Source organism: Triticum urartu, chromosome 4A (genome assembly GCF_056163025.1).
Source record: "Triticum urartu cultivar PI428250 chromosome 4A, HENAU_Tu73, whole genome shotgun sequence".
Lineage (NCBI taxonomy): Eukaryota > Viridiplantae > Streptophyta > Magnoliopsida > Poales > Poaceae > Triticum > Triticum urartu.
In genome coordinates, this window is record NC_141876.1 from 67,574,795 (window position 1) to 67,586,690 (window position 11,896).

Below are 11,896 nucleotides of genomic sequence, written 5' to 3' on the forward strand. Positions count from 1 at the left end.
CGGCTGTCTCCCAGGTCGGCTATCGGAAGGCAACCCGACTTTAGCCCTCATGAAGAAAGCCGCGGGAGGGCCGGCTCCGAGAAGCCGGCCGCGAGAAGGCCGACTCCAAGAAGCTGGCTCCCACAAAGCGGTCAAGATCGTACCCTCGAAGTCTGCATCCACATAACGGCGATGTGACGGGGCATGGCTACAGTAAAGCCTGCCACCCCCGAATCCCGGAGCACGCCTGGCATAGTGCGCCGTACGGGTGGCCATGACCCGTCCTGCGCGGCACTGTTGCCACGTTGACCCTGATGTCATCCACGACGGGCTGCCAGCGCGGCCCACGGGCGGTGGGCCCCTTCGGGCAGAGAGACACCCGAAGGCGGCCAGGCCTCCCCCAGTCGGCCCAAGACAGAGCCGGCTCCCCACAGCCGGCTTGCCACCTCCCTCGAAGGAGACGCCCCATTAAGGAGACAAGACACGGTGAGGCTACATCGATCACCCGCCGGACGGCGGCACTGTAGCCACGCCCACCTCAGCGAAGCCCTCGTCACCAGGATTGAGAAACAGTAACCAGCCACCGACAAGGCCCTGGACTATGGGGCCTGCCTGACGACCAAGGAGCCGGCAGCCGGCGGGACCCACCAGCCGGCGGGCCCCAGCAGCCGGCGCAGAAGCCGGTGAGTGTAGACACAAACGGCTGGGCCCCACGCCCAGCCGGATTACCATTGTACCCCCGGGGGGTAGGCCTATATAAACCCCCCGGGACACCCATGCAAAGGGTTGATCCCTGCTAGTTTTAGACACCACATAGGGAGGAGAAGAGAGCGAGCAGTGCCCTTCTTCCTCCTCTCGCCAAACAGCTCACGGAGCATCGTGTAGCTACTTGTTCATCTAGTGATCATGCGGAGACCCCGCAGAGCAGCAGTAGGGGTGTTATCTCCACGGAGAGCTCCGAAGCTGGGTAAGATTCGCCGGCGTGCATGTCTTCGCCTCATCCCGCTTCCAAGCACTGGCGACGTCTTATTGGCTCCCACAATGATAAGCCACCCGTTGGCATATGTCGCACCTACCACCCGACACAATGGCTCCGTGGAAGGCGACACTGAGGCCAATGGGAAGCTGAAGATCATCAAAGCTAACATTTGGGCTGTCAAACCACTCATCAGTGAACTTGTTTATGATTTCAACATCAAAGAGAGGAAGGTCATTGAAGATTTCTGCCTCTTGCTTGCTCTTGATCAACTGCTCAAGAGCGTCATCGCCAAGGTCGTCGTCGCTGGACAGATCAATGACGTCATTCTCGTTGCATAGAACAGCAGCAGGGGTCAGTGCTTGGCTGGTGGGTTGCATGGGCATCTTCACTTTGGAGGTCGTGGAGATGCGTGACAGATCTTCAGACTGCACACTGTGTTCAGGAGGTGCAGTGGCCAGAGCTTCACCCGTGAAACCTTTGGTGCAGGGGCAGGCTTCGAAGCCTTAGGTTTCTTCAGCTTCTTTGGCTTCAGTGGTGCAGGCGCTTCATCATATTCAGCGTCGTCTACAGGTTGATCCACGACTGCCCCTTGAACATGTATGTGAGTAATGAGACCTTCTAACTTATAGAAGGGCCCAACGAGATTGGGTTCAGCTTTGCGTGTGCCGTCAGCACGAGGAGCAGAGGGGCCTGGATTGAAGTCTAGTCCCCATGACTTCCTGTTTTCTTTGGCTGAGTTCTTAGCAAACTGGAAGTTGCGCTTGAATAGATTGTCGTCACGGCACCACAGCAGCGAAGATGGGTCTGCATCGGCAGGCTGTGGTCCACGGACCATGCAAGGATAGAAGCCTTGCTCAATGGCTTCAGCTCTGGATCTGGGTTGAAGATTTCTGTACAAGATGTCTCCCCACGGTCGCTTGATGGCGTTTTTCTCAGCATACTCCTGGGTCACGAACCTGTACTTGAACCATTGTTCTGCCCAATATCTTCGAATCCATTGGATTCGGGTTTTCCGCTAATTGTACTCCTCCTCTGGATCTGTCTTGTACAGCTCATAGAGGTCAGAAGGCAAATCACTTGAGGTGTTGCCACGACGCTGTCTGCCACCCTTCCTTGCAGATTTCTCTGTTGCCATGAAGTTTAGACTGAAAGGCTTCAAAACCGTCAAAGTCTTCCGTCTACTGGTCAGACAAGAACTGGCTTCAGGAGAATTTATATGATGATGTAAGAACTTTGCAAATGAATGCAGACTATGAGAACCAAGGGATTCTCCCATGGACATGTACCTGTGACAGCATTAAAGGTGCGAGGGAAGGGGAAGAGGTCATATGCATTCTCAGAAGATTTTTGTAGATAAATCAGTTTAGAAGACATTGACCTCATAGTGCAAAGACATTCACTCATAGGTAGAGAGTTGGTTCCAGATTTGTACGAATCCACGAATAAGTACAAGTGAGGAATCTAACTACTTTGTGAAGCATAAGTGAATATACTAGGCATGTTATGGGATGCAGTATGAGATAGATCCAACTTGTGTGAACAGAAACTACTTGTGGTTGAAAAGGATGAATCTATCGGATCAAAAGGACTGTAAAAAGGAGGTTTTATTTACCACACGAGGAATTTCTAGACGGAGTGGGAGAGGAGGCCGAGCAGTTCGATCGTCCGTGCCCTAACTTGGCGATGGAGGACACCTACGACGACGGCGGAGAAGATGATGTCCGCGGCCGGCGTGTGAAAGTGCAACTATCCCTGGGTGGTTTTGGTAATTCCTAACAACATATAGCTCATTGAGCTAACATTATTCCAAGATTAATATTTCAGGAAAAGCTCAATGAATGGCATGGCATGGATGAGGAAAGTGGATCCCTCAAAATTCTAAGGACAAAAAGTTTGGCTCAAGCTTGAAGCTCAAGACTCTAAATTTTATATTTTAGTGATCCAAGATCACATTGAGTCTATAGGACAAGGCAATACTATCATGGAGGGATGAGGTGTTGCTTAATGGCTTGCTTGCTCAAAATGCTTAGTGATATGCTCCAAAATCCTCAACTACCTTCCCACATCCACATATGACCTAAACCAAAAGTCAAACTCGGCCCCACCGATTCTTTCTATCCGGCGCCACCGAGTTTCAAATGTCATAGCCACTGCCACAAACCCTAGGCAAATCGGTTTCACCGATAGGGATCTCGGTCTCACCGAGATGGGATTGTAATCTCTCTGTTTCCCTCCGTAACGTTTCGGTCTTACCGAGATGAGCGATCGGTCCCACCGAGATTGCAATGTAAACTCTCTGTTTCCATTTTGTAACATTTCGGTCTCATCGAGAAGAGCGAATCGGTCCCACCGAGTTTACCTGACCAACTCTCTGGTTAGCTTATTACCAAAATCGGTCCCACCGAGTGTGTGTAATCAGTCACACCGAGATTACGTTATGCCCTAACCCTAACCATATCGGTCCTACCGAGTTGCATCTCAGTCCCACCGAAAATCCTAACGGTCACTAGGTTTGCTGAATCGGTCCGACCGAGTTTAACCATTCGGTCCCACCGAGTTTGGAAAATTGTGTGTAACGGTTAGATTTTGTGTGGAGGCTATATATACTCCTCCACCCACTCTTCATTCATGGAGAGAGCCATCAGAACATACCTACACTTCCAATACACATTTTCTGAGAGAGAACCACCTACACTTGTGCTAAGGTCAAGATATTCCATTCCAACCATATGAATCTTGATCTCTAGCCTTCCCCAAGTTGCTTTCCACTCAAATCTTCTTTCCACCAAATCCAAATCCTGTGAGAGAGAGTTGAGTGTTGGGGAGACTATCATTTGAAGCACAAGAGCAAGGAGTTCATCATCAACACACCATTTGTTACTTCTTGGAGAGTGGTGTCTCCTAGATTGGCTAGGTGTCACTTGGGAGCCTCCGACAAGATTGTGGAGTTGAACCAAGGAGTTTATAAGGGCAAGGAGATCGCCTACTTCGTGAAGATCTACCGCTAGTGAGGCAAGTCCTTCGTGGGCGACGACCGTGATGGAATAGACAAGGTTGCTTCTTCGTGGACCCTTCGTGGGTGGAGCCCTTCGTGGACTCGCGCAACCGTTACCCTCCGTGGGTTGAAGTCTCCATCAACGTGGATGTACAATAGCACCACCTATCGGAACCATGACAAAAACATCCGTGTCTCCAATTGCGTTTGAATCCTCCAAACCCTTCCCTTTACATTCTTGCAAGTTGCATGCTTTACTTTCTGCTGCTCATATACTCTTTTGCATGCTTGCTTGGATTGTGTGGAGATTGCTTGACTTGTGCTAAGATAGCTAAAATCTGCCAAGAACTAAAATTGGGAAAAGGCTAGATTTTTATTTGGTCAAGTAGTCTAATCACCCCCCTCTAGACATACTTTCGATCCTACAAGTGGTATCAGAGCTTTGGTCTCCATTTGCTTTGATTTCCATAGCTTTTGGCGGTCATAGCCTTGGTTTCACAACCTAGGAGAGTATGGCATCTAGCGAGGGAAATTATCACCGTAGAGGTCCTTACTTTGATGGCACTAATTTTGCTAGTTGGAAGCATAAGATGAAAATGCATATTCTTGGACATAACCCTGCCGTTTGGGCTATTGTGTGTATTGGCTTGCAAGGTGAATTCTTTGACAGGAAAGAACTGAACCGTGAAGCCACCGTGGAAGAGTTGAAAAATGCTGCAATACAACACTCAACCTTGTGATATCCTCTTCAACGGAATGTGCCCCGAAGAATTCAACAAAATCAGCTGTCTTGAGAATGCAAAGGAAATTTGGGATACTTTGATTGATATGCACGAAGGTACCGACTCCGTCAAGGAATCCAAATTGGATGTGCTTCAAAGTCAACTTGAAAAGTTCAAAATGAAGGATGGTGAAGGTGTTGCTGAAATGTACTCTAGGCTTGCTCTTATCACAAATGAGATTGCCGGCTTAGGGAGTGAAGAGATGACAGATAGATTCATCATCAAGAAGATCCTAAGAGCCTTGGATGGAAAATATGATACCATGTGCACATTGATCCAAATGATGCCAAATTACAAAGATCTCAAGCCAACGGAAGTCATCGGAAGAATTGTTGCTCATGAGATGTCACTCAAGGATAAAGAGGAACTTCGCAACAAATCAAGTGGTGCTTACAAAGCCTCATGTGAAGCCCCCACATCATCGAGTGAGAAACAAACCTTCAATGAAGAATTGAGCTTAATGGTGAAGAACTTCAACAAGTTCTACAAGAGTAGAAGCAAAGAGAGAAGCTCCAAGTCAAGGTCCTACAATGACAAAAGATCTTCTAGTCGAGAGCGAAACTGCTACAATTGTGGAAGGCCCGGACACTATTCCAATGAGTGTACGCCCCCTACAAGAGAAGAGAAGATTCTCCCAAGAGAAGAAGTAGAAGAGAAGAATCACCATCTAGAGAAAGAAGGAGTAGAGATGATCGTTATGAACGAAGACCCTCACGGAGAAGCAAGGATTCAGAAAGAAAGGACAAGTCATCAAGGAGCTACACAAAACGAAGACATCAAGCTCATGTTGGTGAATGGGTATTCGGCTCCGACTCCGACAACCACTCCGAGAGAAGCTATCACTCCGACTCCGAATATACTCAAGATGAAGGTGTTGCCGGTCTAGCACTTGTGACAACCAATTCCTACGACATATTTGACTCACCAAATGAAGGAGTTGGAACATGCTTCATGGCTAAAGGCCCAAAGGTATCACACCCCGAGTATGTTGATTTCAATAGTGATGAAGATGACTTGTTAGGTGATGATGATTTACTTGTTGACAACTCTAGTGATGAATACTGTGATGAAACGTCAATTAATCATGCTAATCAAGATAAAACGAATGACAATGATAAGGAGAAGATTGAGTCTCTAACTAAAGAACTAAACACTCTTAAGTTAGCTCATGAAACTATCTTAGGAGATCATCGAGAACTTTTAAGGGCTCATGATAAATTACGCTTTGAAAAGCTCAACCTTGAGCAAGAGCATGAGTTCTTAAAAGCAATCAATGATGATCTTCGTAAGAAAAGTTCTTCTTACATTGCCAAGCGTTTACTCTTATCCACTTACATGCCTCAAGTCAAGTCTAGTAACAAGAACAAGAAAGATTCTTCCTCTAGTAGTAACAATAATCATGCTAAATCCAATATTGTTGCTTCTAGTAGTTATCTTGATTCCACTAATGATTCTCTTAGCCAAGTTACACTTGAGCAAGAAAATAGCTTATTGAAGGGAATTATAGAGAAAGGTGTTTACAAGAGCCTTGCCGGAAGTAAGCAATTCGAGGAAATTGTACGCAAGCAAGGAAGGCACCGGAAGAATCAAGGTGTTGGTTTTGAACGAAAGTTCAATGCCAATGGAGTTGAGTGGGAAGAAGATCAATACCCCAAGACGAAGTTTGTTCCTCAACAAGAGAAGTATGATCCTACTTCTTTCAAAGGGACACAAGCTCAAGATGATCTTCCACCACAAGACCACAAGCAAAAAGGCAAGGACAAGCTTCAAGAGGAAATTGATGCATTTGAAGAAGCTCCTAAGGCCTTGGTCAAGTGGGTTCCCAAGACTACTTCAAGTTCCACTTCATCAAGTACAACTACAACACCGAGGATTCCCATCAAGATGGTGTGGATCCCGAAGAAGAAGAACTAGAGAGTTCTTGAGGGTGAGTCCGCCAACATACTTCACACTTATCATCTTGGCAAGAACAAGTGCAATCAACTTCCACATCTTGCACTAGTTCAAGGAGTCACAAACCCTCTTGTTGGTAAGACAAGGGACAAGGTAACCTAAAAGCTTTCATAGACATCATCTTGTGTGTGCATCACTTTATGTCTATGGATATCCTTGTTTGTTCCTTGTGGGACTAACCCGTGTAGGTATTGAAAGTGCAACTCACTCCAATGGATAGCTCCAAATGATCTACATCAACATTGAGTATCCACATCTTCAACATCTACATGAAGTCATCATCGACAAAACCCAAGGTTAGTTCATCCCTCTTAGGTGGGATCTCACATCTAGGGGAGCTTTACTCTAAGAATTGAGCTAAAGCAACTCTAATGGTGTGAACACAACAATGCTTTATGTAAAAGTGGTAACCCCACTTGTGCTAAAACGATGAGTATGACCTATGATCAAATGTTCTCATTTGACTCCTAAGTCAATATACTCATATATAGATGACCTAGTCATTGCAAATTGTTTGATAGATGCTAGAATTGGTTGTGCATGCTTTGCCACATATTTCAATTGCCATTTTATTGTGTGAGCATGTTGATTGCATATTTTACTCATTCGAGGACATCCACTTGTTGTTTTGATTGATTGATTTTCTTTTCTTTTGCCAAGTGGATGGACAAGAATGCCTAAGAACCCTCTCTAGCTATCTATGCTTTTCTCGTCTCAAACTCTATTCATGCTACATCACAAAATTTGATCAAGTCAGATTCGAACCACTTTGTGTGAGGAGCACTCGGAGTCCCCGATTCATCATAGAATTAAACTTCCAAAACTTCTTTGTGCGTCTCGGTCTGACCGATTCATCCATTTCGGTCATACCGAGATCACTAAGTCGATCTAGGTTTTCAATCTCGGTGCAACCGATTTGAACCTTTCGGTCACACCGAGTTTCAGTAACTGGTTGCAGTTATGAATCTCGGTGCCACCGAGTTGTTCCACTCGGTCACACCGACAGGGTCGGGCTATACATACCCACGGGTCAAATTTTGGAAAACTTTCCGAACATCCTCGACCCGCTCTTAGCCCGCTCTGCCTCCAGGGTCTCCGGATCGTCTTCCTCGTCGCCAGCCGCCTCCTGCCGCTGGTCTCCGCTGCCATCAATGGAAATCATTCCCGCCGTTGCCGCCGTAGTAAGTTCATCGCAGAACTAGGGTATGAACTTGATCACTGTGCTATCCCTATCTGATTCCTAGCACATTGTGTTCGCCATGTATCTTGCCACGATTGAGATCATTCTTATCCAGTCGAAACACTCCATAGTTTAGTCGTGAATTGAAAATTTAGGGTTAGGTTTCCGCCAAAACCATCTTGGACCCACCGAGTAGTGGAACTCGGTACCACCGATTCGGCTCAGGCCATTGCACATGAGATTCTTGGTCTGACCGAGAATTGAAAATCGGTGTGACTGAGTTCAGGACTTTGTGAAACCCTAGCAGTCTCGGTGCCACCAAACTGTGACTCGGTCTGACCGAGTTCACTAGTTTTGGGTCCAACAGCTGCTTCGGTATCACCGAGTTTACAAATCGGTTGATCCGAAATGCTTTCTGTGGAAAGCTAAAACTAAGTTTTTGACTCATTCTTTTGCAAAAACCTCTGTATTTTGTGATGCTCATCCACTCTACCTCATCTATAATCTATTCACAGGGTCAGTTGTCAGTGTTTGTATCATGTCTGATCAGAGTGACAGTCAGAACAAGGAAGAGGAGCAGGTTCACATGAGTGAGGGCACTAGTCCCTCTAGCAGTTCAGATGATGGTAGCAGGAGCACCCCGAGCAACTTACCCAAAGCTGCCACCAGGGCCAGAAAGAAGAAGACCTCTGAATCTGAGGATGAAGACTATGTGGCAGTTGAGGATGAGGCCACTTCCAAGAAGAAAGTGGTTAAGAAGGAATATAGCACTGCTGCTGCCACCAAGCCAGGCATGAAGCAAAAGGTTCCTGCAAAGAGAATTCCAATGTCTAAGGCCAGAGCATCTACTCAAGTCCCTTTGGGATCTGAACCCAAAGAGGCTGCTGCAGAAGGGAAGGAGAGGAAGGAGAGGATCAAAAAGACCACTTCTAGAGTGCTTGGGAGATCCTCAATCATGAGAGATTCTGAAGAGGAAGAGGAAGAAGAGGTTGCTGCACCAGCACCCAAGGCACAAAAGTTGATGGGTGATGCTATAAAGTCAGGGGCTGCAACATCAAAACCCAAAGAAGCACCCAAAGCAGCCTCCAAGCCCAAGAGTGCACCTAAGAGGAATACCAGGAGTATACCAGCTGCTGAGAAGAACAAGGCCCAAGTGCCCGAAGTTGCTGCTGATGAAGATGATGGACAAGTCCTGAGGAAGCTCAAACCCAAAATCCCAGATCACAATGATGCTCATCCAGTAGCTGAGAACATGAAGATAAGGAAGGACTCAGGTCTGAGGCTATGGAGAGAGTCAGATCCATATGCCACCAGGAGAAGGACTGCTGTTGATTACAGGTTCCACACAAAGGAACATCAGGATTTCTATGAGACAATTTTGTTGGACAAGAATCCTATAGTGTGTGATATGAGGTGGGTCGACTGGACCTACATGAAGGAGAATGAAGAACACTATCTTGGAGTGTATGACAGCTTCAGTGCGTGTGGAGTTGCAGACTTTGTTGGGCAGAAGCTCACAAACTGGAATGATGAGCTCATTATGCAATTCTACTCCACAGCACATTTCTATACAGATGGCAGAATAGTTTGGATGTCTGAAGGAACGAGATACCAATCAACTATTGAGGAATGGGCCAATCTGATCAATACCCCAAAGGAAAGTGAAGATGACTTGGATGTTTATGCCAAGAAAAAGATGGATCACAATTCTATGTCACAGATGTACAAGGAGATCCCAGACAAAGCTCTTGAGACTTTCAAGTTTGGGTCAGTCCATTTTCTTCTGTCAGGACTGCCAACGATCAACTGGATCCTAAGGCACACTCTTTTGCCCAAGTCAGGTGACCACAACATGATCAGAGGGCATGCAATTAATTTGCTACACATATTTGATGTGCCACAGAAATTCAAGGTCATGAGCCTCATGGTTGAGACTATCAAGAGGACAGCAACAGACCAAAAGAGAAGTTGTGGATATGCCCCACAAATTCAGGAGTTGATTAACTCAAATATGGGCACAGGAAAATAGCTGTTGGATAAGGAACACTTTGTTCTCTATCCTGACTTTGAGGACAACCAAGTGGTTATGGATGAAGATGAACCATCCTCAGTACAAGCACAAGCCAAGAGAGAGAAGGCAAAAACATAAAAAGCTACAAAGATGCCAACCCAGGAGGAGGCATCTTAGTATCTTCTAAAAAGCAAGCAAGATCAGCTTGGCTACCTGATTGCATCCACTCTGAGGATTGAGAAAGGACTGTCCACCCTGACTCAAAACCAGGAGAGCTTGGAAAGAATCGTGGAGCAAAAATTCTATGACTTGGATGCGAAGGTAACTGAGATTCAGTCTGTTGTGGAGCAACTTCAAGATGACATGCAGGAGAGGAAGGGCAGAACAACCAATGATGCATTTGCCAGAGTGCCTCGAGCTCAGAGATCAGCTGCAGTGCCTGTTGCAGACACTAGAGCCACTTCATCTGCACCAGCTACAACTTCAGTGCCACCAGCTCCAGCACCAATTCCTTCAGCTCCATCCACATCAACTGAAGTCTTTGTCCAAGGAGCCATCTCTACACCACCAACTGAAGACCAATCTTGAGAGACGTTTTAGTGCTATGCATTTTCTATGAACTTTTTGGTAACTTGTTGCCAAAGGGGGAGAAACATGTATAGATCATAGGCTTCGAGAGAGAGCGTTGCTTTTTATTCTCTCTTGCTTTGGTGGTTGAACTTTGTTTGTCTTTTGATTGCTTGAGATACTATGCTATTATCTGTGAGACATTGATGATCATGTGGTTGATCATAAGCTACACTTATGTTTGTTAGATGATATTATCTTACTTATCCTTATATGATCATTCACTTTGCTTGGTGATGAGTGCATGTATTCAATCTTTATTATTTTGAGCGCTCCACCAAGATGTATGTGACATGGAAGAGTAACCCACGATCCAAACTCATTGTGCATTTGCACTCCAAAGCAAATCTTAAGATATGCACAAATTTAGGGGGAGCTCTTGCTTTTCACATACTTCTCAAAGCGACAATATGTTTCACTCTTATTATCATTTGTCGAAGCTTTGATCTATATGTTGTCATCAATTACCAAAAAGGGGGAGATTGAAAGTGCAACTATCCCTGGGTGGTTTTGGTAATTCCTAACAACATATAGCTCATTGAGCTAACATTATTCCAAGATTAATATTTCAGGAAAAGCTCAATGAATGGCATGGCATGGATGAGGAAATTGGATCCCTCAAAATTCTAAGGACAAAAAGTTTGGCTCAAGCTTGAAGCTCAAGACTCTACATTTTATATTTTAGTGATCGAAGATCACATTGAGTCTATAGGAAAAGCCAATACTATCAAGGAGGGATGAGGTGTTTCTTAATGGCTTGCTTGCTCAAAATGCTTAGTGATATGCTCCAAAATCCTCAACTACCTTCCCACATCCACATATGACCTAAACCAAAAGTCAAACTCGGCCCCACCGATTCTTTCTATCCTGCGCCACCGAGTTTCAAATGTCATAGCCACTGCCACACACCCTAGGCAAATCGGTTTCACCGATAGGGATCTCGGTCTCACCGAGATGGGATTGTAATCTCTCTGTTTCCCTTCGTAATGTTTCGGTCTTACCAAGATGAGCGATCGGTCCCACTGAGATTGCAATGTAAACTCTCTGTTTCCCTTTTGTAACATTTCAGTCTCACCGAGATGAGCGAATCGGTCCCACCGAGTTTACCTGACCAACTCTCTGGTTAGCTTATTACCAAAATCGGTCCCACCGAGTTTGTGTAATCGGTCACACCGAGATTGTGTAATCGGTCACACCGAGATTATGTTATGCCCTAACCCTAACCATATCGGTCCTACCGAGTTGCATCTCAGTCCCACTGAAAATCCTAACAGTCACTAGGTTTGCTGAATCGGTCCGACCGAGTTTAACCATTCGGTCCCACCGAGTTTGGCAAATTGTGTGTAACGGTTAGATTTTGTGTGGAGGCTATATATACCCCTCCATCCAC